Source organism: Hemibagrus wyckioides, linkage group LG08 (assembly GCF_019097595.1).
Source record: "Hemibagrus wyckioides isolate EC202008001 linkage group LG08, SWU_Hwy_1.0, whole genome shotgun sequence".
Taxonomy (NCBI): domain Eukaryota; kingdom Metazoa; phylum Chordata; class Actinopteri; order Siluriformes; family Bagridae; genus Hemibagrus; species Hemibagrus wyckioides.
In genome coordinates, this window is record NC_080717.1 from 13,512,732 (window position 1) to 13,518,751 (window position 6,020).

The following is a 6,020-nucleotide window of genomic DNA, read 5'->3' on the forward strand; positions in this document are numbered from 1 at the left end:
CAAATATTTTTAAAACATTATGCAAAAAACCTGTATTTTACAAATCAACAATAACACTACTCTAATGGCAGCCCTGAACATTCAGACTAAAGCTTTTATATTTCCTGGTTTCTGGAAGCAGTGTTTATTCTTCTTTTTCCACAGACAGTCTGCCTCCTGAAAATATCAAAAATAAATAAAGAGTGATGCAGCAGACTTCATCTTCTTCTTCTTTCGGCTTTTCCCTTCAGGGGTCGCCACAGCGAATCATCTCTCTCCACCTATCCCTATCTTCTGCATCCTCAACACTTACACCCACTAGCTTCATATCCTCATTTATTACATCCATATACCTCCTCTTTGGCCTTCCTCTTTTCCTCCTGCCTGGCAGCTCCATGTCCAACATTCTCCTACCAATATACTCACTCTCCCTCCTCTGGACATGTCCAAACCATCTTAACCTGGCCTCTCTAACTTTGTCCCCCAAACGTCCGACATGAGCCGTCCCTCTAATGTACTCGTTCCTAATCCTGTCCAACCTTGTCACTCCCAAAGAGAACCTCAACATATTCAGCTCTGCTACCTCCAGCTCTGACTCCTGTCTCTGTCTCAGTGATACTGTTTCTAAACCATACAGCATGGCTTGTCTCACCACTGTCCTCTACACCTTCCCCTTGATTCTCACTGAAATGTTTCTATCACACAGAACTCCCGACACCTTTCTCCACCCATTCCAACCTGCCTGCACTTGCTTCTTTACCTCTTTACCACACTCTCCATTACTCTGGACTGTTGACCCCAAGTACTTAAACTCCTGTACCTTCTTCACCTCTTCACCCTGTAATCTTACTGTTCCACTTCCCTCCCTGTCATTCACACCTACGTATTCAGTCAGTCTACGACCGACTTTCATTCCTCTTCTCTCCAGCACAAACCTCCACCTCTCCAGGTTTTCCTCCACCTGCTCCCTGCTCTCACTACAGATCACAATGTCATCTGCAAACATCATTGTCCAAGGAGACTCCTGTCTGACCTCCTCTGACAACTGGTCCATCACCATAGCAAACAGGAAGGGGCTCAGAGCCGATCCCTGATGCAGTCCCACCTCCACTCTGAACTCCTCTGTCTGCTCTACAGCACACCTCACCACTGTCCTGCTCCTCTCATACATGTCCTGCACCACTCTGACATACTTCTCTGCTACTCCTGACTTCCTCATACAGTACCACAGCTCTTCTCTTGGCACCCTGTCATATGCTTTCTCCAAGTCTACAAACACACAATCAACTCTCTCTGACCATCCCTATACTTCTCCATCAACATTCTCAGAGCAAAAATTGCATCTGTTGTGCTCTTTCTGGGCATGAAGCCATACTGCTGCTCACAAATTTCCACTACCTTCCTCAACCTAGCTTCCACTACTCTTTCCCATAGCTTCACTGTATGGCTCATCAACTTTATCCCCCTATAGTTGCTGCAACTCTGCACATCACCCTTATTCTTAAAGATTGGCACTAATACACTTCTTCTCCATTCCTCAGGCCATTTCTCTCCATTTCTCTCACTCTCTAAAACCCTGTTAAACAGACTAGTTAAAAACTCCACTGCTGCCTCTCCTAGACACTTCTAGACCTCCACCGGGATGTCATCAGGACCAACTGCCTTTCCACTTTTCATCCTCTTCAAAGCCTTCCTGACTTCATCCTTTCTAATCTTATCTACTTCCTGTTCCACAGAGTTCACCCCTTCTACTCTTTTTTCCCTCTCATTTTCCTCATTCAACAGCTCTTCAAAGTACTCCTTCCATCTCCTCTGTACACTCTCCTCACTTGTGATCACCTTTCCATCTCTATCCTTAATAACTCTAACTTGCCGCACATCCTTCCCATCTTGATCCCTCTGCCTAGCTAACCTGTACAAGTCCTTCTCTCCATCTCTAGTGTCTAACCTAGTGTACAACTCATCATACGCCTTCTGCTTGGCCTTAGACACCTCCCTCTTCACTCTGCACTGTAACTCCTTGTATTCCTGTCTATTCTCTTCAGTCCTGTCCATGTCCCACTTCTTCTTGGCTAACTTCTTCCTTTGAATACTATCCTGAACTTCCTCATTCCACCACCACGTCTCCTTATCTTCTTTCCTCCTTCCAGATGACACACCCAGCACCATTCTTCCTGCCTCCCTGATCACTTCTGCTGTAGTTTCCCAGTCATCTGGCAGCACTACCTGACCACCCAGAGCCTGCCTCAACTTGTCGGAGAAAATATAATATACCCAGCTTTGAATTATATACTTAGCCTTAAAAGTAGCTTAAGTGATAATATACTCAATGCTCTAAGCTCTGACTTAGCAATATTCTGCCTAAAGAGTAGTGTGTATCTATCAAGAATAATTTAGCCATTTATTACGTAGTAAGTAGTTAACTCTGATTAATAATAGCTATAATAATCAGATATAGCCTCATAGTCTTTATAATAAAGATGCAGAATTATTAATGGCAGCATGCTAGCGTAATAACCACACTGGGACTGAAGGAACAGAAAAGAGGAGAGATTTATTGAAACATTAGGAGTTACAACTCAGTCAGCCAGCCTATCCAATGGGATCAGTGGGACCGGAGGGTCAGTTGTAGAAGACGGAATCTCGGGATCCTGAGGAGAAGTTGGAGAGTAATCAGTGGGAGAAGTTGGAGGCGAATAGTCAGGAGAAGACTGAGGAATATCATGAACACTGTAAGGCATAGGCACAAATTCAGGAGAAAGTTGGGGAATGTCAGGGGAATTAGGAAATGAAGAGGAGTCAGAGGAAGAATCATTAGAGGAAATCTCAACAGGGAAATCCTCAGTCTGGACGCCTTGAGAGGTGGTGCGTGTCCAATGCCAGTAGAAGGTCTGAGTAGACTGATCACAGGTTGTGGGGTGAAATTGGGTGCTCTGATCAAGGCAGACGGTATCTCTCACGATATGGTGAGCGAGGTAAGGAGACTCAGGAATAGAGGATTCAGATAGGTGCTCCAGGAAACCAGTAAGTTCAATGGCCAAACAGGATAGCTGATACTGGCGATAGCGTCGCAGAGCACCCCTGGGACTTCTCCGGAAGATAGCGCGGCGGGCTGACTGAGCTAGAAAAAATAATGGGAAATGAGTGAAGATGATTGAAGCGCATATTGTGTGACTATGTAGTCAGCAAAAGAGAGCGTGTAGTAAGGCAGGAGGAACACAGTGTGGGAAGTAGGCCAGGTCACGGTGACATGACAGTGATAGGCAGGTAGAGGAGACAATAGCATTGGAATACTAGCAACCAACAGTGATGAAAAGAGAAAAGGATATGAGGCAGCTTAATGGCACAGCTTAGTTTAAAATTAGTAAAACAAAACTTAGATCAAGTAGATAGAGAGAAAAAGTCATTATGACATAGAGGAAGAGAGCAAGGTACTTACACATTGTTGTGGAGGGCAACGCGCGAGGTCAGGATGAGCCGAGGAAGCACCTTTAAGAGGTGATGGTCAAATGAAGTCAATAAGGAAGTGGCGCCTATAAGTAAGCGCCAATTTTTTTTAAAAATGGTTGATTTAGCCTAAAAATAAGGGGAACTGGTGAGGAGGAAAATTGACGTCATCGAGGGGAGGATGGTATCAATTTAGGGGCGGTATCGGGACAAATGCGAAAATAATGGGAACTGGGAAAACGTATGTAAACTAAGGAAGGAGGGACTAAAGTAGCCATACACTGAATATAATGGGAAATTGCTGGAAATATTTAAATTAGAGAAAAGGAGGCGCCCCGGGGCGCCTGGGGTATAAGTAGAGGGGACTTTTTCGGGGTTGGAGAGACCAGCTGCTCTCTTCAGATATGCATGTTGTTGACTGCATGACTGAATAAAGAAACCTGCTTCTTCTCATCTGTTGACTGAGATCTCTGTTATTTCGGCTAAGTCTTATAGATTGTGGAGGTCAGTGGGAAAGCTAAGAGTAATAGATACAAACAAAATTCCACCCTGTGATATGTCCACTCGGAGGGGGCTCTGAGTTCCGACAAACTTCTGTCTAAATTCCTCACAACATTCCTCCTTTTTCAGCTTCCACCACTTGGTTTTCTTCTCTATCTCTATCTTTGACCTCTTCTTCTTACAGTCCATCAAAGTCATCCTACACACCACCATCCTATGCTGTCTGGCTACACTCTCCCACTACCACTTTACAGTCACTAATCTCTTTCAGCTTTCCTCTTCCAAATAGGATGTAGTCTACCTGTGTGCTCCTACCTCCACTCTTGTAAGTCACTCTATGCTCCTCCCTCTTCTGAAAATAAGTGTTAACCACAGCCATGTCCATCCTCTTAGCAAAGTCCACTACCATCTGCCCTTCAAGGTTCCTTTCCTCCAATCTCCAAACTTGCCCATCAACTCCTCATCACCTGTGTTCCCCTCACCAACATGTCCATTAAAATCTGCTCCTATCACCACTCTCTCACCTGTTGGAATACTCTCTATTACCTCTTCTAATTCACTCCAGAATCTCTCTTTCTCCTCTAACTCACAACCTAACTGTGGGGCATAACCACTAACAACATTCAACATCACCCCTTCAATCCCCAACTTCAGACTCATCACCCTGTCTGACACTCTCTTCACCTCCAGAAAATTCCTCACAAACTCCTCCTTCAGGACCACACCTACCCTATTTCTCTTACTATCCACACCATAATCCTGTTCCTGCTCCTATACTATGAGCCTTGCTACCATTCCACCTGGTCTCCTGTACACACAGTATATCCACCTTCCTTCTCTCCATCATATCAGCCAGCTCTCTACCTTTCCCTGTCATAGTACCAACATCCAGAGTTCCTATTCTCAGTCCTACACTCTTACCTTTCCTCTTCTCTCTCTGTCCACACACTCTCCTTCCTCCTCTCCTTCTTCGACCAACAGTAGCCCAATTTCCACCAGCGCCCTGTAGGTTAACGGTGCCGATGGCGGTCGTTGTTAACCCAGGCCTCGACTGATCCGGAAATGAAATTTAGAGTACTGACAATTCGCATAGTTAAATATGGCAATGTTTTACGCCGGATGCCCTTCCTGACGCAACCCTCTCTATTTATCTGGGCTTGGGACCGGCACAGAAGTCACTGGACTGTGACCCCATGGCTAGATTATGCAGCAGACTTCATATACTCATATAAAACTGTGAATCTAGCTTTTATTAATGGTCATCTTGAAAACATTGCACGTGTAATCTATGCTTTATTATACCACCAGCGTGATTTGACATGATTCTACAATCGAGTGCGATACTTATGACGCTAATTTAACTCCCCCTCCTTAGACTTTCACTCCATGTAGATTTTCGCATTCCATATCAGGCATTTGCCTTCTCAAGTAAAATATTTTCATATTTTACATGAAATAATAAATCATTGTGAAAGAGAGACAAAATAACAAATATATGTATATATTTGAAATTTCATATACAGGGTACAGGGTGTAACACAATTGTGTTACCTGTATCTGTTAAAGCTCAAAATGAATAAACCTTGATTGAAGTCTGATTGAAACCCTCTTAGTACAGTTCCAGCACAGCTGCCTTACCTCATATTCAATTACCCAGACTGGCTGTATGACCTTGAAGGGCCCTTGGCAAGCAAATTAAAGTTTGATGTTGGTAGTAATACAAGTTCTACCCCCTGTGAAACTTTCCAGAGCTGAGAAACTAGACTGTTGTTCCTGGGCCTGATGCAAGTTTTACCCTCAGGTTCAAAGCATACTGAATTTCATTTGTGTTAGAAGGTCCTTCTCCTAATTTTTCCTTATAACATCTAGGACATTGTGGGCTTGCTCACATTAACACAGAACACATATTAGCGCAATTCTGCACAGGAATAGATCCTTACCACTCACATTTCCAGCTTTACTCTCCATTCACACACAAGTGCTCAAACATGCATCACAACCATATTTACATTTTGGAAATTGATTGCTATGAAAAGAATGAGAAGAAACATGCATCCACTTTTTCCTCATTTTTGGCTAGTTTTATTGTGGTG